Raw genomic sequence first — 21,996 nt, forward strand, 5'->3', positions numbered from 1 at the left:
TTCTCTCTCTGCTACATTCTCCATTACTCCACATTTCAAAATGTCTTTACTACTATTTGTGCTAGACACCCCCTGTATCTGGTGCGTTAGTTCTGTGCAGGTACTTGTATGGTTTTATGGATACATCACCAGCCTGGATCCTCTCCAAACCTTAGGAAGCAATCCTTTTCCAGCAGGTTACCTTCAATTCTCTAACTCCACTGGAGCAGCTTTCTATTTCAGCAGGGTTACATTGCAATAATAATTGACCAAAAATCAAACCACTGTATTCACCTCTATTTAAAAACTATTTTTGAAAGGACAATAAATATCAAAGAAACAGAATTATCAGAAGTATAGTTACACCTTACTAAACTCACACAAGGGAATCCTTAAGGCAAGGAAGAACTCTAAACAACATTGGTATGGATTAATATAGAGTATACGTGACCAACTGCTGTGTTTTCAAAGTAGCTCCTTCCCTATGGTGCTGAATGTCCTCTGCTTCAAAATAAAAAAGCAAAATGCATATGTTCTCCAGCCTCGGAGTGACACGCAGGACTCTGTTTTAAACATATTGGTCAGGTTCCTCCCACCTGTTACTTTAGGCACTAACTAATCCCTATGGTCATGAGAGAGAGAGGAAAGATCATCCTGTTGAATAGTACTAGGTTAAAGTACCTATGGCTGTGCACAGGATTGAAAGCAACTAGGCTCTCAACTTCGGATCTTAAAGGCCTTAAATGAGGAAAGGAGAAGAAAAGAATTTGAATGTTAGTATTTCACTATAACACTCGTTCAGGAGGATTAGAATTATCACTGAAATATTATTCCAGACCCATTTCTTAGTCTTTCTTATTTCTGTTCTCTTCATCTTTCCCTTTTCTTCTCTTTCTTTTCATTCTGTACTTTTATTTACAGTAGCTAATTGATCCACATTTGCCTTCTGTGCCATGCAAGAAATATCTTCCACCAGCAAAACATGCGCCAGCAATATTTTCATTTTCTATTAAAATCCCCCACTCTTATCTGCCCTCTTTGTCAGCTGGGCAAGCCTCACTTTCCACAACAGTTTCTACATATGAACAAATACTCTGATGTCAGCAATTAACTACCTGGGGAAAAACGTGACAAAGATATCTATCACTGTTGTATATCCATTTTGGACACCCTCATCACTGGACCAAACCCAGAGACATGTGGCTGCAAGTGAGGAGGAAGCCCAGCTGTGACTGCACGTGAAAAAAATGATGTAGAAAAGAAGAGGGATATTTTTACACATGATCTTTCAGTCATAATGCTGCATTAACAGAAGTTTTGCACTTAATGATCATTAATCATGTTGATTTCCATACAAATTATCATAAGGTTAAATCTGATCTGTCACTGAGTACCTTGTGAGCTCTACTGTGTAAACCAACCCTAAAAGAACATTCAGGTTACCTGAGCTCCTATATGATTTTTATAGAGAAAATCTACACTGCTAGCATCTCTGCATACATTTGGTACTTCATCAGTGTCCATGCTTGAATCAATTCTGCTCTGGTTTAAGAAGTAAAAAAGGCTGCTGCTTTGAAAAATTGCAGAGGTTTTGATAATGTCAGGGCAGCATTGTTATAAAGGTTTCCATCAGATGGGATTACAGAGGGTGCATTCTCCCCTACCATCATCAACAGGCATTTTTCAGTAAGGTTGCTATGCTATAAACCTGAAGAGTAAAGCAAGGACACTTGTCATAACTGATTGACAGCAGCAGTGGGAGGCATATATCACCATTGGTTGAGTGCTGTATACTTGTGATAATGGGTATGTTAAAAATTGATGTATGTATTATTACAATGTAGCTAAAAACCTGATCATGTAGCTTTAATACATACCCTTATGGTCTGAAAAGAACAAGACTGCTCCATGATTAAACATTGCTGAAGGAGTAAATTTTACAGAGGTTGACGTAAAGTCTGAAAGATTGATGAATATGCAGGTAATCTGAAAGCTAGTTTTTTCCTTCTGGTGTTTTGGCTGGGAATCTAATTCTGTATCCCTGTCCAGGTGCTGTCTGTGGCTATCTCACACTTCTTTATTGTCAAATCAATCCAAAGAATTTCATTAATATTTTTCCTGAGCATGTGGATGAGCTCAGATCAGGCCTTTAGGCTTCACTGGCCTTCCACACATCTCTTCTAGAGGGATTTCATCTATTTCTTCCCCAGCTTTTCTGCTGCAAGATATGTTTGTTCTTTCCAAAATCAAATCCTCAGGAAGGAGATTTGGGCCTTTCTCTCCTGGAATAGCATCTATGACCACATTTGCATGAGCAAGCTAAAAGAATGGAAGCATAGGACAAAGTACTGTCCCTTGATTGTCCATGCTGTTGGATGTTTGGTAAAGCCGTAGGAACAGTTTTGGGCTGGGACAGAAATTATGGTTGGAAACCAAAGGCTGTCTGTTTGCATATGGTTTCCCAGTTATGGAAGGGAAAGAGCAGTTGTTGCAATGCCCTCGACTTGTGCTACATCACTTCATCTCAGAGTCTGCAATCCTTTCATTACAGTTTTCAGCTCATTTATTCATACCACGTGGCATGCCACTGGAGAGAAGGATTTGAGTGTACTGGTAGATAAAAAACTAAGTGTGGCCCAGAAATGCACTCTCATAGCCCAGAAAGCCAAATGCATCCCAGGCTGCATCAAATAAAGCATGGTCAAGGGAATTGATTTGACAACACAAAGCTGTGCTGCCCTTCAGAAGGACCTCGACAGGTTGGAGAGATAGGCAGAGAAATGTCTGAAATTCAACAAAGGCAAGTGCATGGTCCTGCACCTGGAGACGATTAATCCCATATACAGGCTGGGGACTGACCTTCCAGGAAGCAGCTCTGAGGAGGAGGACCTGGGTGTCCTGGTGGACAATAAACTGTCCCTGAGCCAGCAGTGAGCCCTTGTGGCCGAGAAGGCCAATGGTGTCCTGGGGAGCATTAGAAAAAGCTTTGCCAGTGAGTCAAGGGAGGTAATCCAGCCCCTTGTCTCAGCCCTTTGAGGTCACATCTGGAGTGCTGTGTCCAGTTCTGGGCTCCTCAGTACAAGCAAGACATGTAGCTCCTGGAGCAGGTCCAGCAGAGGGTGACAAATATGATGAGGGGACTGGAGCATCTCTCGTATGAGGAAAGGTTGAGGGAGCCAAGACTGTACAGACTCAAGAAGAGACAACTGAGAAGGGACTTCATCAGTGTCTATAATTATCTGAAGAGAGGGTGCAAGAGGACAGAACCAGGCTGTTCTCAGTGGCAACAAGGAATAGGACAAGAGGCAACAGGTAGAAACTGATGCACAGAAAGTTCCACCTGAACATGAAGAAGAACTTCTTTGGTGGGCAGGTTAAGTGTGCACTGGAAGAGATTACCCAGAGAGACTGGAGAGTCCCTGTCACTGGAGATACTCAAGAACCATCTGGATGCAATTGTGTGCAATGTGCTCTGGGATGACCCTGCTTGTGCAGGGAGGTTGCACCAGATGATCCATGGTGGTCCCTTCCAACCTGACCCATTCTGTGATTCTATGACTCTCTCTCCATGCCTGGAGTGTTGTGTCCAGCTCTGGGATCCTCAGGACAGAAAATGCACGGACCTGTCCAGAGTAGGACCGTGACGATGATTAGAGGGATGGAGCACCTCTCCTATGAAGACAAGCTGAATAAATTGGGGTCGTTTTGCCTGGAGAAAAGAAGATTCTGGGGAGAACTTACAACACTTTCCAATACATTAAGGGGACCTACAAGAAAAAAGGGAGGGGACATTTTTACAAGGACAACGATTTTACTTTGAAAGAGGGTAGATTTAGATTAAATATAAGGAACAAAATCTGTATTGTGAAGGTGGTGAGGCAGTGGAACGGGTTGCTCAGGGAAGTTGTGGCTTCACCATCCCAGGAATTATTCAAGGACATGTTGGATGAGCCTATGAGCAATCTGGTGTAGGGAGGGGTGTTTGGCTATGCAACAGAGCTGGAACTAGATGATCTTTAACGTCCCTTCCAACTCAAACCATTCTATAATTTTACAGTTCTATGGTAATATTAAAAATACAGGGGCATGGTTGGCAGTTTAAAGACAGCATTTCTGAATGCACAGTGACTGGCACAGTGTATATAAATATGTATTTATGTGTCAATACTATTTATTTTGTATGTGTTGAATATTACATGTTTAAATTTTCATTTTAATACCATTCATGTGTTCATGTTTCTGTTTACATTTATAGTTTTCATCAAATAAGAAACTGCAGTATCTAGAAGTATTTAAGTCAAATCAAAACTTCTGAACTCTACCAAATTAAAATGTTTTGATTCCACAAGTATGCTTTCAGACTATTTTTATTTTCGAGCAGAAGTAATCTTTTTAGTGTCTTTTTTTATTATGAATCTCATTTTCCTCATGGAATTGTCATCATTTGCAAGGTAACAGCAATTTCAGTTCCTGACTAGCTGCGCACAATGAATTTATCAGCTCCTCTGGTTTGCAGAACTTGCTGTGTCATGAACTTGAATGAGTGATAACTACTCCATTTGGACACATCTCTTATTCAGGATTTTCTTCAGTACAGCAATGATTGTTAGTGTATTTGAACAGTGATACAATATGAAAGGAAAATCCAGACTTTTGGAAGAAAAGAGAGACTCTCAGGAACTCTTTGTCAAAACCCATTACCATGACCTTTCCCCTGCCAAGACAATCCTGCTGTGAAAGGCTTTGAGAGTTGCCCATTAGTGCAGAGATTTGCTATCCCTTGTGCTGTTTGGGATAATAGCTGAAATAAAGACATGTAAGTATATTTGTCATGTGTACAGACTCCATCTGGAATGTGCTTTTATCGTTCCATTACCAGCCCTTTCTAGAATCTGTAGATTGAAAACTTGTGTAAGACCAGAGAATGCCCAAGAAACAGATGACCATTTACCTTCTTCTTGTAATAAATAGGAAAAGAAAATTTTGTTGAAAATTAGTTATCCAGCCAGTTTGGGTTTTTTCCAGCTGGATGGGGAAAAGGCTTAAGGAGTAAAATAAACCAAAACTGTTCTTTGTAAATAGCAGAGACAGGGAACTAATTATGAATTAATATTCATAAAGAAAATTACAGGATTTGGATGCCAAGTTTCAAATCTTCAACATACAGAAATCAGAAAAAAATCCTTTCATAAGTCAGAGCAAACTCAAGTCCAACAACCTGAAATTCTACCTCCAGATATGCATCCTGTAAATGTTCTGTTAAACAGGCTGTACACGTCAGTGTAAAAATTGACACTTATTTAAAACTAGAAAAAGAATACAATAATACCAGAAAGCTTTCTTTTGAGGATTGCACCTTGAGTGAAAACGAATGCATGCCATATTCATTACAAGTGGTATCTCTACTCTGTGCCCAGAATTCATAGAGATTGATAAGAGATGGTCCAGTGCCCCATAATTTCAAAGCAGTATGCTGATATTTAGAAGCCTGGCCTTGGTGCAGTCAGTGAAGTTTCGACAAAATCAGGAAAGAATTTAACATTTCATGCTTTGCAAGCTTTTCAGAAGTATGTGTATACTTACAACCCCACTGTCCTGTTCTGTCAAAATACCTGTGAACTTCCACCATTTTCATTCTACTTAGCAGGCAGCAACAGGACAGATTATTAAAACAGTTTGAAATAATAATTTCTAAGACTATTTATATTAATTTTTCTAGATCCAACTCTTCTCTGCCTCCACTTTTTGAGTGAGAGCTGCCCGATTCTCATTCATATTGAGTTCTTTTTTGCAGCACACCAGAACAGGGAGATGAAACAGGCTGCTCAGAGGCCCAGGAAGAAAAGGATGAATTTATGAGCTATAAAACAGAAATAGAAAGAGCAAAGAAGGAGCAGTTGCTGAAGAGAAACATGGCCAGGCAGAATACTGAGCTGAGGAGTAAGAAAAGAGCTTACACATCTATGATCATTGCAGTTCCCCTTTCCATACATGGCTTCATAAACCTTATCTGTTCATAGGGGGTTCTTCAGATAAGATGCTTTAAAACAGAGGTGTCCCTATCTTAGTACTGTAAATTAGCTTTTAGACTAATTTGTGTGGCCTGTGAAGCATTGAATGAGCTTGCAGTAAGCAAAAGGGCATGGAAATGTGGTTTACAAGGAGTCTACAAGCCCTTTGGTTCCTATGTTGGTTCCACAAGTAGGAAAACCATATAAAAAGTGGGAAAAGAGTATAGCAAAACTCCTGCACTTCACAGGGCCACAAACTCAGAGGCAGAAACTGAAGAAATAAATTAAACAAGAAAACCAAACTCTTCCATAAAGACACAAAGAAGGAAAGTTATGGCCACCTGCCAAAGTAAAAGCTATCCCACCTGCACTAGGGTCAAGTGTCACAGTCACACCTGCCTGTCAGTGCTAGGGTAGAAAGACAGACGCTAAAGGAAGCACAGCAGGACGGACAGGAGATCTCTTTTCCTTAGACTGCTGACACTACTTGTGTGCTGAGAGATGTAATACACCACTTTGTCATATGGACAGCAAACACACACATCCCTAAATGTGCTCCCAACCCAGCTGGTGAAAAAACCAGAATGACATGTTGCTGGGGTGAAAGGGGAAAATTTTGGGAAATCTAAACACCACTGAAGTCCAAGACATAATAGTTACGGACAAAAGTGAAATGACAAGCAGAATGCACTTCTTGTTACCAGGAGGTCACATCTCACTATCCATCTCCTAGAGTCCTCTATTTAATCATTCTTATAATTGTCTGCTGCTGATTTTGACTAATATTATGATTACCACAGAAAATAAGAAGGTAGTATTTCCAAATATACAGCATGTTGTACTGCTGCAGAAATTGTAGTGCTTCAGAACTCCCTAGAGTTATGCCAGTGCTGAAAACCTGACTACCTATTGTGTATTTTATAAATTCAAAAGCATACACTGGATGATGTATTTCTGTTGCAAAACAAAATGAAAAGGGGCAGAAATTTTAGAGCAGTTTGAGTTTGGCGGAGGAGACTGAGTAGCAAAAAAAAGCCTGTGGAATCAATGATGAAGTTGAGTGTCTTAAACACTCATTTGCAGTCATTCATCTCTGGCAGAAGATGTGAGCTATTATTCTAGGTGTCAGGAGTAAACCGCAATGCTGAGTCTGTATGCATCTTATGTGAGCAGAATGTTTGTGCTGGTGAGCACCTCCTTGCACCTGCACAAAATCCAGTTCCTAAACCATGTTGCCCAGGATGGATAAAGAATAAAAAAAAATCTCCACAATTATTTGTATTTTAGCTGAATCCAAGACACAGAGATTTTATGGGTTTGGTTGGGGTTTTATCGTAGTTTGTTGGTTGGTTGGTTGGTTGGTTGGGGGCTTTTTCGTAGTTTTGTGTTCGTTTGTTTGTTTGTTGGGGGGTTTTCTTGGTGTTTTTGGGTTTAACTCCAGAGAGAGAGCTTTGGTGGGCATGTACTTAATATTTTTCTGTTAATTTTTTTTAAAGGATAAAAATAAATTATTTGGTTTGTTTCCATCAAAATCTCCAACACACTACACCTTTCATTTTGAGAGCTCTGATTTTTGGTTTATTTCTAAATGTAAAATTAAGTATCTTTCAAGAAAGTTGTGATAATAATGACAAAAGTTTCTAATACCTCTAATAGTTATTTCTCCTAAAGAAAAAATCAGTGGTCAGTTTTTGGACAGTTTTTCTGGAATGAAGATCACTTATTATCACATAAGGTGGTATCATTTCACAGTGAAACTCTTTGATTGTATTCTATCCCTCTGTCACCTAAACCAGATCACTATTCTTTTCTGTTTTCATAGGGATAAAGCTGTTTTTTTGCTTTAGACAACTATTTTTTATAGGGCTTCAAATGAAGTGTTGATAAAAGAAAGTAAATTATTGTTATGGACTCAAAATAAGCCTTTAGTCTTCAAGACCTAAAATACTGATTGAACCATATACTTGACTCTTCTTCAAAACAATGTATTCTTTTTCTTTCAGACATATGAATGGTTACGCTGCAGATAAATTATTGTTTATGTTCTCTTTCAAACATTGTTCATATATATATATATGTTCATATATATATATGTTCATCTATATATATATATGTAAAAGAATCTGTTGTTTTCCTGCTAGTTGGAATATCAGGAATCACTAGTAATAGCAGCCCTGTATATGTCTCCACTATTGAGGCTGTAATGACTGATGGGAACTGGAGGGAGGATCCAGGTGATCCTGTTTAAGCAGTGCTGTTTCTCTCTGCTGACCCACATGGTAAATGAATCTCTTCAAAGGAAGCAAGAAGACAGAATGTTGAAATATTTCTGTCATGCTTCTTGGAGATGGATTAAAATATTTCTGTTATGTGCATCCTTCTACATGAGAAAGCTCAACACTGCATAGGAGGAGCTCTCTATCTGGTTAACTGCTATGTTTTCTTGCTATCATCACCTCTAAGATCTTTATTGCATGAACAAAAATGTACCATTAATCAACAATAAAAATAATTATGTCTGTAGAAGGCAAAGGTCTTCACAGATCCATGACAGTTGAAGTGAGGCACCCCATTACACTGTTTTCAAATTTAATCATAACCATTTTGTTTTCTGACATTCATTCTCATAAGACCATTTACATTTTCTCCATCCCAAAGCTAAAATCATCTCCTTTCCAAAGGGAAACAGAACCATCTGACTTAAAAAGATACTCAGGCATCTGACTGATGAAGTCGATTTAAGTAGATAGAAAAAAAGGATTAATTCAGGAACAAGAATTTGATTATATGACTGAAAATTGAAAATCCACATTTATTCACATGGGACAACTTTTATCTTTCTGATATAGAAGTCATCCTCTTACAGCTGCTCAAAGAGATCTTGCAATCAAAATGGCAGGATGTTTTCCTCATGAAATTCAGTAGATGAAAAAATAACAGAAATACATGGGGCTTTTCATGGTCACCTTCAAGATGGGTTATAAGTCGTGTTGAGATTTGCTTCCAGATAGGTTTATACACACTTTGAAGCAGATCCTTGTCTGGTGTACACAGTTCAAGCTCTATTGACTTTGATAGCATTACAGCAGCCTACAATAGCTGCTGAAAAGTGTATGAGTATCCATGAGCTTACCCTTTCACATGTGTACAGATATGAAGAGTTTTATTTAATCAGGTTTATGTAAAAGTATTTTCCTGTGGAGCAGAGGTATCAAGCAATGATAGGATACCCAGTATTTTAGATTTCAGAATGTATCTTCTGCAAGTTTTTATCAAATAAAAGGACTAACATATTAAACAATATTTTAATGAAAAAATTTCTTGTTGTGCAAAATCAAGGGAAAATAACTTATGGTAGCTCTTTGAGAAGTTACCCACTTTTTATTGAGGACTCTCTCTTTGTAGCTATGGGTATAAAGCATTTATCATTTGTTATCTCAGACACTCTGCCAGCAATCCTTGCTTTAGAAATGTATTTCATCACGGAACTGTCCAGCTAAATGGATGGCATTTCTCAATGCTAAATTTATGGCTCAATTAAAGTCAATCTTACCCTATCAGCTTCCTTGTGTGTATACAATTAATAAAAATAAAATGGAAGCCTATCATTTCTCATGTCACGGTTTTCAAAACAGGAAAAATTTAAATCAATGCTCTCTTTACAGGTAATGGAATTTAGCACATGTCTGTAGGCTGTGCTACTTTCACCTGAGTTGATAAAATGCAGGCATTGCTTTTCTTTCCTGCAATTGAGTCATTTATTCACGTTTTGTAGGCTTCGGGCTGACATCCGCACGAAAGATTGCACAAATTAAAGGTTTAGGAGTGGTGTTGTTGGGAGGTTGTTTGTTTTACCTTCGAAAACATGCTCATGAAGGATTTTCAAAACCTACAGAACTCTGCTTATTGTCACTGTGCTTTACATGAGGCAAAGAAATGAACAGGACACGACAGGGACCAAGCAAACAGCAGAGTCCCCACTCTGTCTCACTGCTGAAGGATGGAGGGGTCCAGCCATTGCCAAACGGATCACAGCCTGCACATTCTCAAGATGCAGGACTCAAAGAACATTTTAAAATTATTTTCTTTCTTGTGGAAAAAAAATACCATTTCACCATTTAGGTTATCAGAACATGGATTAGGTATAATTATATTTTGCAAGTGTTTTCAGTAAGGTTTAGGGAAAAGCCATCATAAAGTCTATAACCTTAATGACTCAGTGGCCTTTAGCCCTTCTATTTTTATGCAGATCTGTGTCAGGGAAACAATGTGCAGTTGTAAATAAATCCTGTCAACACATTGAGCTGCATTAAAAAAAAATCTGAATATGCAAGGATTTTAAAGGATCTACAGGGGATATTTTTATGTCTGATCATTCTGTGGACCAGCAAATATCTGAGCTGCATAACAAAACGTTTTCTTTTTTCTTTGCTTTTTCTTTTCTTTTATTTTCCAATTCTTTTTAAAGAACAATGGTGTGTCAGTTTATCTTGGCAGAATTCCATGTTATTCAGTAATAGATGTCACCTCAATACTTCGCCACAAGCTCATCTTCAGATATGGTTGCTCCTAATCTATACAGTTCTACAGAGCTGGCAACAGTAGCAGGAACTATTTATAATTATGTTGATAAACCTTTTTACCATTCAGCCAATTGATTCTGTATTTGTGCCTGCTGCTTTGTTTAACGTGGTTTTCTCAGTGAAATGTTAATATGCTTCAGTAAAACACTGACACTCATAAGCCATAGATGAGGTCATCGAACACACAGTCCAGCATGCAGCATGTATGCCAGAGTAGAATAACTTAATTAAATCCTTCCTCTGAGGATTAAGAGGGTTATTCTGACAGGCTTTTACAAGCCTGGGTGTACTTGCATGGCACAGAGGAGAGCGGTGCAGAGACAAGAAGGCAGCAGAGCAGCTCGAGGCAGCACTAGTACAGTGCAATGCCTCCGACTGAGCTTGCTGGGTCACAGCCAGGATCTGCAGACTGCATTGCTCCAGGCTGCTCCCGAGGACTGGCTCAGGGTAACCCTCAAATATGAGCTGGGCACAGTGGGGGCTGGAGGTGTGGCATTGTGGGAGAAGCCCCAGGACTTACAATGCCAGAGCATGGACACCAGCAAATACACTGCAGCCATGGGTGAACATGCCAAGGCTGGGATACTCCAAAAAAAAAGCAGCAGAGAAAAATCAGCAAGAAGCAGATATCAGCAGAAAAAAGACTCCCATTACACATGGAGTAACATAAATCATCATGCCCACAACCACAAAGCTCCTGTGCCTCACAGGCAGAGCTGAGACAGAATACAACCTGTGGTGAAAATAGGGGGATTTGAGAGGAGGAGGTGGAATGAGAAGTGTCTGTGTTCTCTTTTTTTTCCTTGTCTCAGTACCCAAATGAATGATCAGAAGTTTGTGTTGTCAATCTATTAAATTACTAAAAGAAAAAGATTCAACCATAACAGCTGATAGCTGCTCACTTTTCTCACTACTTAACTCAGATTGCATGATTTTACTGGATTTACATGGCCAGGTTTTGGCAACAGGGGGAACTATAGGGGTGGCTTCTGTGAGAAGCTGCCAGAAGCTTCTTTCATGTCCAACAGAGCAAATGCCAGCTGGCTCACAGATGGACCCACCACCGGCCAAGGCCAAGCTCATCAATGATGGTGTTGGCACCTCTGGGATAACAAATTTAACATGTGAGAAAGTTGCTGTGCAACAGCAACAGCAGCCAGAGAGAGGACTGAGAATATGGGAAAGCAGCAGCCCTGCAGACACCAAGGTCAGTGAGGAAGGAAGGGGAGGAGGTGCTCCACGACCCAGAGCAGAGGTTCCCCTGCAGCCCGTGGTGCAGCTCATGGTGAGGCAGCTGTGCCCCTGCAGCCCATGGAGGTCCATGGTGGAGCAGAGATCCACCTGCAGCTCATGTATGGCCCCATGCTGGAGCTGGTGGATGCCTGAAGGAAGCTGTGACCCTGTGGGAAGCTCATACGGGAGCCGGCTGTTCCTGAAGGCTGCACCCCTTGGAAAGGGACCCATGCTGGAGTAGTTTGTGAAGAATTGCATCTGCTGGGAAGGACTCATGTTGGAGTACTTTCTCCCATGGGAGGGACCCCACACCGGAGCAGAAGAGTGTGAAGAGTCCTCCTACTGAGGAGGAAGTAGTGGCAGAGACAACATGTGATGAAGTGACTGCAGCCCCCATTCCCTGTCCCCCTGCACCTCTAGGCAGGAGGAGGTAGAGAATTGTGAATAAAAATATGCTTGGAAAGAAGGGAGGGGTGAGGGATGGTGTTTTTAAGATTTGGCTTTGCTTTTCATTATACTACTCTGATATGATTGGTAATAAATTAAACTAGATTCCTGAAGTCAAGTCTGTTTGCCATTATGGTAACAGTTGAGTGATCTCTCCCTGCCCTTATCTTGACCCAAAAGCCTTTTGTTGTGTGTTTTCTTTCCCTTGTCCAGCTGAGGAGGGGAAGGACAGAGCAGCTTTAGTGAACACCTGGGCCAACCAGGTCAGCCCCCCACAATGATCAAAATTTCTCTAACATATTCATAAAATATTCCTCTTGTCACCCTCCATTTAATCATGGTCTGATGTCTCTTGCTCGTACCATGATGCTTTATACACTGGTATATTCCCACAACTTTTCGTCCTTTCCCAGCACCTGTTGGAGGCTTTCCTCTCACTACCAGGTTACTGCTGAGGCCCAGGTTACTATTTTGGCTGCTCAGCATCAGCCAGGCTTCTCAGCTTCTCTCTCCAGGATGCTGACTCTCACTACGGGCCTGAGCTCATTCAGGCTTTTTATTTCTTTTGCCTACCATGACCACCCTTTGGCTTCAAACATCTTCCCAGTCATACATTAGTCTGGCAGTAGGAAAAAACCTTGGCACAAGTAAACGCATATGTAGATAAACTGGTTGATGAGTGAATTGAAGGCAGCCCCTCAAATACAAACTTGATGTGGGCCATGGTAAGAGGCTTAAAACAGATGAGTTCATGAACATCTGAGTGCAATGACAGATGAGAATGGCTCTGAAGTAACCAAGTGTGAGTCCAGTACAGTTCATACCAACAAACCTAGAAACAAACACAGAATCATTGCTGGGGAGAGTTTCTGTCCAACAAGAAGCTAGGAGGAATTGAAAAATGGAAATGATTGGTTAAGTTATTGGGAAATACTTTGATGTATTTATTTCCGAAGAGTTTTTTATATATATATATATATATATGAAAGATAGATGGATAAAGAAAAACAGCTGGTCAGTTCTGGGAAGCAGAGGTGCTATAAAAATTTTTAGATTATCTAAATCTAATCAGAGGAATTTTTTGGTAGTTTGATGGCCCTGAACACCCTGCTAAGGAAGTACCTCATGTAAAACATGTTAAACACAGAAGGAAGACAGCTGAAAGGATTAATACTGTTCTTCCATGTGTAAACAGAAGAATATTAATTGAGAATGGAAAGGTCACATTGCCTCTCTAAGTGCACTGAAGAGATTGCCTGTTCTGAAACTTAATGAATCTCTAAATATATAAATCTGAATGTTTTTCCTTCTCTAGTCATGTTAAAGAAAATCTACATAGATTGCATATTGCTGTTCCTCAAGGTCTCATCAATCCTTCACGTTCACTACATCAGTCTTATCAGCCCTCATGTTCTCTTCTGGTAATGAGCATGCATAGCTATGTGTGATCTCTGTGCATTGAAGTGAAAGAATAATCAGACTCGTGCTTAGATCAGGAGTTAACACAGTCATTTATTTCTTGTGTTTATTTATTTGAAATTACTGAAATTATGTGATAATAAATTTTAAGATGAAAACAACAAAACCAATCTGATCTATATCACAGTAGAGATCAAGGCTTGTAATTTTCATTATTGGCAGTATTAAGACCTACAAGAGAACTAATTTGTTTAATTCAGTGCCAATGATGATCATTTATTTTCATTTCTTTTTATCAAGTTTTGCAGAGTCATATTGTTCATCAAGCTGTCTTCATGGGGATCATTCTTTATTATAGATTCAAGGGATACTTGGAGACAAAATTTCAGGTCTTGACAGCTGATTTGTGCATAAAGCAGCATGTACTGCATTTTTTTGTTCAAAATCCCAAATGATGTCTTGGTACTTGCACGTGAGTACAAAGAAGGCCCTGTTCTCAATTCCACCTGAACAGATATGAGTGTGCAGGCTTATTATCTGTCCTCAGGTTGGTCCTCAGGTTCTGGGAACATACTTGACAAATGAGTACACTTTCCCAGGAAAAAGGTGTCTCTTCTCAGGGGGTAATACTTTTCTTACTTTTTGATCTCATCTTTGGTAAGGTATGTTGTTAAAATTAATTCCATTCAAGATATCCTGCATTGTAATTTTACTCATAATTTGGGGCGAAATTAAAAAAAAAAAGCTTCTTCACTGGTAGGCACCTGTGCCACTCAAGTGATATAAGTGATCTGTATTCATTTTCATTCAGGAGTAGAGTCCATTCATTTACCCATCCATAAATATATGTAAGAAATGGAAAAGACACTCTTCCAAATGGAAGCTAATATTATGCTTCAAGTCAAATATAAAGCATTTAAAGTAATTCTCCACCTCCCACTTCTGTAAGTGTGGAGTTATCACTAGAATAAGATGTTGATCTTTATAATATCAGCAGTACTTTGCATTCTAAGTGTTGGCATGGAATGGAGACCTGGAAGCATCTCAAGTTAAAAAAGAACTGCAGACTTTTACATTGACAGTAGAAGTACAGAGAAGACAAAGGGAGCAGAGACAAAAATTCCTGCAGTTCTACGGGGGAATATAATCTCGATGGGGATGATGTAGATAACCATGGTAAGACCCTGAAGATTTAGAAGTTTGAACAGTACTTCAAAGACTCAGCTCTCTCTGTATCTTTGTGAAAACCTCCATGTAAGTGTCTAGTCTTCGAAGGAAACCTGGATTCTACTTTTTTCTTCAACTGTCATCATAATTCCAAACCACAAAATGTTTTTAGCAAAGCTGCTATGTGCAAATACACATTTGTAAACAAGAACCAGCTTCAGCAGCTCTTGTCACAAGTCACGTATCAAGGAAATAATGGCAAGTTCCTTTTTAATTCTCGACATCTGACTAAGAATGACATTGAGAAATGCTTTTTTAAATGTCACCTCCTAATTTCTCAGTCTCCTAAAATACTGCTGTGTAGCAATAGTTTAATGTTTAGCATTCCATAAGTAATCCTGCTGTTTTAATAACACCATCACAAACAAAATCAAATCCCTGCCTCAGACTCTAACTGATTCCTGCAACAGATGAAAGAAGCCCCAAAAGATGCATCTTGTCATCATTCTCTTTGGGACAGGGAGAGTAGTGGTTAAGGATTCTAAATATCAAATTATAAATCCAGTACAAGAGTATCCTTATTTCTGGAGGTAGACAAAACCCATTATTGGTTTATTCTAGTGATAAGTAAGACTAGTCTACCATGTTTTTCTAAGACTTATAGTGATTAAAACTGTCACACCTAATATGGAGATGAGAAAGTACGCTAAATTAGGAGAAAATAAAAATTTAAGTGTGTCCTCACATCAGGACTGCACAGTATTTACTCAGATATGTCCTGTAATGCCTTCTCCCTCGTAGATTCATGACACTGAATACAGTTAAGCTAATCAGGCAAAATTCGTTGTCTTCCTTTAATTGCTTAGTTGTTGCTAGCACACTAAATCAAATTCTTTCTTTCTTTCTTTCTTTCTTTCTTTCTTTCTTTCTTTCTTTCTTTCTTTCTTTCTTTCTTTCTTTCTTTCTTTCTTTCTTTCTTTCTTTCTTTCTTTCTTTCTTTCTCTTTCTTTCTTTCTTTCTTTCTTTCTTTCTTTCTTTCTTTCTCTCTTTCTTTCTTTCTCTTGCTTGCTTGCTTGCTTGCTTGCTTTTTTTTTGTTGTTGTTTGTTTTGACTCTCTGAGGAGCTAATTAATCCATTGTCATCAAGCAGGCAGATACCTGAATGTTCCAAGACTTACTTAGGGAAATGGCAAAAGTAACAGGTTTGAACAGTAACACAGCAGCTCCAGCAAACATTTGCCAGTGAAAACTATAAAGTTTATGCATGGTTGCATGAATATATGTTTATGGGCTACTTCTGTACTAACTGTAGTGGTGAATATATCTGCATTGTTATGAAAATAAACATTTTTACAGGCAGCTAATCTCACCTGGGTAAATAAAAGAGATTACCCACAAAAACTACTATGGAACACTGGATTGCTCTGTATTGCATTTCTTGGTCTGTGTAGTCTTGTGTTTGTATTTAGTTCTGACAGTTAAGAAAATACATGGTTTAATGGATAATATCCTGTGCGTTAAAAATGAAATTTAAAAAAAAGAGAAACAAAAATACATAATTTCTAACACAGGTTTCAGCATCAAACGATTTTTTATTTATAGAAAGATGCAAAGTACCTGCCTTTTGAAGGTCTTGGTAATTGGATGTCTTCAGTCCCACATGATTTCTTACATTTTTTAGCTCTTCTCAAGTAAACTCACATTATATATGGACGTTTCTTGTTACTTCTACTTTCCCACATGCTATTCTGAATCATTTCCTATTCTCTCTTCCATGACTTTTCTCTCTGATCCACAATTTCTAGCTTCATCTGCACTCCTTCTTTCCTGCTCATACCTCACATAGCTCCATAGCTCTTTCTCTTCATCCTATCACCAAATACCTTCTATTTTATTCTCTGAACTCTTTATATCCCCTTTTTTCACATTATTATAATAATTTTCCCTTTTACATCCTTTTCTGGAAGTACTGATCTCTGATTTTACTGGGCTCTGGAGTATACAATTTGCTTATAGCCAAAGCAACCAAAAACAACACATGCTACCTCTCCAGAGCATCTCAAGGATTGTTTTCCATCACCTATGGAAATAGGATTTATTCTACTGAACTCATTTAGGTGTCCTTTTAAAGGCCTGAAAACACTACACAGTCCTTTTGGGTCAGTATGTTTCCCAGGAACATTTCTCAATGAAAAATTTTATAATTCAATTGTGTCCTGGTTGAATGTCCTCCCTAAATTCTGGCCTGCAAAAATCCTATCAAACAAGAGGTCACCACAAGTTAAAACCTGCAGTAGGACTTTGGATGAGATTCTAAGGAGAGATAAATAGCTTTAATTTGAAAAGCTTGAGTTTAGACAATAACTGGCAGTCTCCTCTCTGGGTCTGGGAGAAGAAAAAAAAAAAAAAAGGCAGAGAGAATGATCTGTACAATATTTAAGTCTCCACCTCGTAAGAGTCAGCTAATCTTGTCTTGGGCACAAATGCACTTAGCAGTGGTACACTCCCTGGTAGGACTCTCATCCAGTAATTATACTTTCCTCAACATTTTATTAGTCCTTTTGTTTTTCTAAAGTAGGTCAAACCCCAATAGACAATGCCAGAAAATTGTCTGTTGGAAATTGAAGCATTTGCACACAGTAAAATTAATTTGCCAACATTCAGTGCCTTATTAGTGATCCAGTGGTGCTAGTTAAGTCTACTAAGGCTAGGCTCAGTTGAAACAGGCCTTTGGAAATGAGGGTTTGATAGGGCTTACACCTTCAGTTCAAATGATCTCTCCATATTGAGAACAATTGTACCAAGTTAAAAGATAACTCTTCACTTTGACCCTACCATTCTTAGGGAATGCTGATTTACATGGCTGTACTGTCATCTGTCTACACAAGCTAATACTTGCATCTCAAAAACCCCTGGAAAGTTGTGTTAGAGTGCTGCCAAAGGCCTGACTTGATCTCTACACACAAGTAAACTTCTGTATGGTGCTGTATTACCTTACCTGGCTGAATGAAGTATAAGGCAGTAATTGCAGGTTAAGCTATCAATTTTGAAAGATTTCTGAAATTCTGAAGAGAAATAGGATGACTTAAGAAAGGAAAGGTAGCTTTAACTCTGAATTTTCCCAGTTTTTGCAGATATAAATCTAACCCTTTATTATTTTAACTCCTTGGGATGTGTTATCTTGATGTTTCAGATCTCCCTCCTTTAGGTTTTCTATTGTACTTACAATCATATAAAACCCATTGTTATTACATAGGATTATGGTTAGCACTGGGACTTATGGATTCTACAACACATTATTGGTGAACCTATTTAGACACAACCATGAATTTCACACCATTCTGTAGAATTCATTCAGAATCTATCTCTTCAATGGTCCTGTAAAATATTCTTGGCATTATGGATCAGGCATCTTCACATTTTACCACAAGCCAAATTTTTCCAACGTGCACAGTACCCATGCTCCAAAGAGTCCATACATGCTGCAAGACCTCACCAGCTTTGCAAACCATCAGTGTATTGAAAAGTACTAAATTCAAAATAAACATCTACATACTTGAAAACTAAATTCTGAGTTTCAGTCTCTGATGGCATGAAACAACATGACACAAGTAGAGAGAGATTGTCACCTATTACTTCCAACTCCTTACACTCCTGTGGTAGGGGCATTGAATGAAGTCAATGGGAAAAGAGCTCCAATGAAGCAAAAAGTTCTTTAAATAGGGATGGTTAATCCGGGACTCTTCTTGAAAGGCTTGTTTTGAGACTCCAAAGGTTTGCATGGTTTCGAGAGGAGAATATACCTGGGGCAGAAATCCATTAGGGGATATGGTCAAACAGAAAGTGTGACTCACTCCAGAAATCCTACAGCCTCAAGAGTCTGGGAGTCGAGAGAGTGCTTGTGCAAAGCATCACGTGTGCTTGCCCTGCTGCTCTACTTTGTGTATTGAGTTCCAGACATACTCAGGGGCAGGATACTGAGAAGTAATTAACTTCATCATCTGTATTTAAAAAATATTTTACTATTATTTCTGTTTGTTTGTTGCTAATTCTTTCCACTCCCTTCCCTTCAACTCCTCTCACCTCTTTTCACTTCAATCATGTCTATGCTTTTTTGTTTGTTTGTTTGTTTCTTCTTTTGACAGGTGGTGGTGTTTGTTTCTTTGTTTTGGTTTTTAATTCTTACATTTATCTTAGAGCTTCTAGTACATGCTACAAATAAATTAGTGTTTTAAATTACAGAATAAATCCTGCTGGCACTTCTTTCCTGGAAGTGTCCATCTAATAAGGCCAAGGAGACCTCTGTGAATCCAAAATAACGTTTTCTTCAGTGGGAGTGCTGTGTGGGTAGAGAAAAATGTTCTCTGCTTTTTAAGATACTTCAAAACAAATCCCTTAACTGAATTTCAGAATGAGTAATAAACACAAAAGTCTGAATCTGGAAATCATTCCTTAATTTCTGATCAAGGAAGTCAAGGGTATGAAATTCAGAGACAGCATTCTGTGGAAGACAAAAGCATTGAGTTCCTCAGTGATGCCACCAGGATTTGGTCCACAGATTTTACACTGAAATGCTGACATACCCTTACTGCTGCAGTGCACAATATGTTACTCGAATTATTCTTTGCTCATATTCAGGACTTGAGATACTGCTTAGATGACTGCTCTCATGTAGCAAAGCTGGCAAGCTTTCCACTTAGAACACAACACAGTCACAATCATAAAATTGTATTTCTCATCTGAGAAAGAAAAAACCTCATGAAGTCCAGGGGCTCATATGTCTCATTTGCAAGAATCAAACACAAGGAAAAATACTTGGTTTCAGGGCAGCAAGTGGTTTGTGCCGCTATTCATGAGGTGCAGCAAAGCTGGATGTTGTCTTTAATCCTAAACACGTTATCAGGTAACACTGACTGTGGAGTCAAAATAATTTGGGGCACTGTCATTGTAAATGTTTTTGTCCACTCTTGTTTATCATTTGCAGAGAGTTCACACAAAATCTCTGGAGTTCTGTTCCAAGAGAATTTTTTAGTGCATTAATAATATACAGTCTTCTTGATAGTGTTGTTGGCAGCTCCAGAGAGAAATAAAAATAAACTCAGAACAAATCGAAAGCAAATTTGTGTTAAAAAAAGTGTGCTAAGTTGAATAACAGTTTCTCATTTATTTTTTCAATTATTAATGTATTCAACTTGAAACAGCTCTTTCCAGTTGCAACAATTTTGAAATATATGCACTTCCCTTCCTCCTCCTAAAAAGAGGGAAGAGAAAGGGAAATTCAAATAGAAAATCTTGATTGAAAAATTGAATAATTTCACTTGGAAATTGTCATTACAGAACATTTATTTTTTTCTCTTATTTTCTTTCAGTAAAAAAGAGCAATTCAATGAAAAGGAAATGAATTAATTAAAACTTTCAGAAAAAAATCTGCATTTCTGGCCCTCAAAAAATTTTAACTGACAAATGTCACACAGCTTTACCATATGAAACTTCTCCTCTTGCTTCAAATGCCACGCTTTTCTATGCAACACCCAGAATAGCAGGGCAGTTTTTTGTTTGGCACAAAGAAATAGTGCAGAGATTCTTAAAAGTTGTCTCCTTTCCTATCCTTGGCCATAATGGCTTTCCCTGTTTCACTTAATGTTTTCCATGAGTTGATCTTGAAGTACTTATATTGATGCTTTTTTACCCTCTGCCACACTTGTTTCTTAACGCTTTTTTTCATTCGTTAATGGACACATCAGCAACAAAAGGAGGGCCAAGGAAAATCTCCATCCTTTGCTGGATGTGAGGGGAACCATAGTGACACATTAATATATTACAATGTGGAATATTTTAGTAGCTACATTACTAAGTGTGGCAATTTACAGCACTGTACTACTTCATTCCAGCACAAAAAACATCAAATAACCCCCCAAAAGTGATATGAGTATGATACAGTTTCAAATTTCCCCGTAAACCCTTCCAGTAACTTCAGATTGGTAAATCTCTTTATTTGCTCTATTTTGCGAATAGTATCAGAAGAAGGGGATGGCTGAGAAACAATTCTGGATTCAGGGCAAGACTAGATAGTGGTGCCGCCTTTGGGAAAGCATGCAAATGTCTTTTCTGAGTTTGCAAGGCTTGTGCTTTGAATATGGCAGTACTGACCTGTGAAATCTGCAGCAAAATCTGTCTAGATGCCTCCTTGGAGTCAGTGGCCTGGTGAAGGAAGAACTGGTGCTGTGGGGATTTTGGGCAACTTGTATTCCTGCAAGAAAGGAATAGACATAAAGCAACCCCGGTCTAAAGCTGGCTGTCAGGGGAGGCCTTGGCTGATGTACCAGATCATCTTATCTAATATTGGGATACCAGGGTCTGTAGGGATCAGTTGTTACCCATTTCAGAAACAGAAGACATTTAAAAAAAAAAAAGGAAGAAAAAGTGATTCTTAGTAGATGCAACTAGTAAAAAAATTAACATTGTGACAACACAGACACATGACAAATAGACTGCCACCTGGCAGAGAAGTGTTCCTGACTTGATGAGGAATGCAGATGAAAGTATTCAAATTTGGCATGGAGCACAGCCTGGTGTTCTGCTTGCTGCAGGACAGATGAGGATGGTGTGAACACACGAACACGTTGCTGGCTCAGAGCACATGGGGGAGGCTGACTTGAGCCTGTGCTGAACAGGAAGGGAAGTTTTACAGCATACCGTAGCTCAAAAGAGCAAAGATGAACATCTACTGATATTACAGACAAGTTTCCCAAACTCACCTCAGATTCGTACTTGCACAATTCACATGTCTTTGTCATATATTTTGAGGGAAGTTATGTCCAGTTTTTTAATCAGGATTGCAGATTAAAAATTTCAGAGGATGATGATTATATATACAGGGACCAAGTTCAAATCATTGCATTATTCTCTCTATTTTACAGTGATTACCATGTTTTCTGGTGTCATTTTAATTTTGTGTTTCTAATGTTTAGACTCTTAAGCAATAAAATACTAGTAATGTTTATCCTCTTTAAGCCACTGAAACAAATTAAAAATTTTAAATCAATAATTTCTCGTATTTGGGAAAGCAGAAAGTGACGACAGCACTATATTTGTCATGGCACAGCTTATTACTACAGTAGGCTTAGTTCCAACTGTTTTCTTCCTTGCTTGAGAAGG

General features: G+C 38.7%; 1 protein-coding gene across 1 annotated transcript in view; it reads right to left on the reverse strand.

Moving 5' to 3' along the window:
• The window catches only part of ST6GAL2 (ST6 beta-galactoside alpha-2,6-sialyltransferase 2), a 174,008-nt gene that overhangs the window by 129,021 nt on the left and 22,991 nt on the right, over positions 1 to 21,996 (reverse strand). The window contains exon 3 of the mRNA XM_032100433.1: positions 20,989 to 21,088. The gene's annotated coding sequence lies outside the window, so the exon portion shown is untranslated. The remainder of the gene's footprint in view (positions 1 to 20,988; positions 21,089 to 21,996) is intronic.

The sequence above is a fragment of the Corvus moneduloides genome, chromosome 2 (assembly GCF_009650955.1).
Source record: "Corvus moneduloides isolate bCorMon1 chromosome 2, bCorMon1.pri, whole genome shotgun sequence".
NCBI classification, from domain to species: Eukaryota; Metazoa; Chordata; class Aves; order Passeriformes; family Corvidae; genus Corvus; species Corvus moneduloides.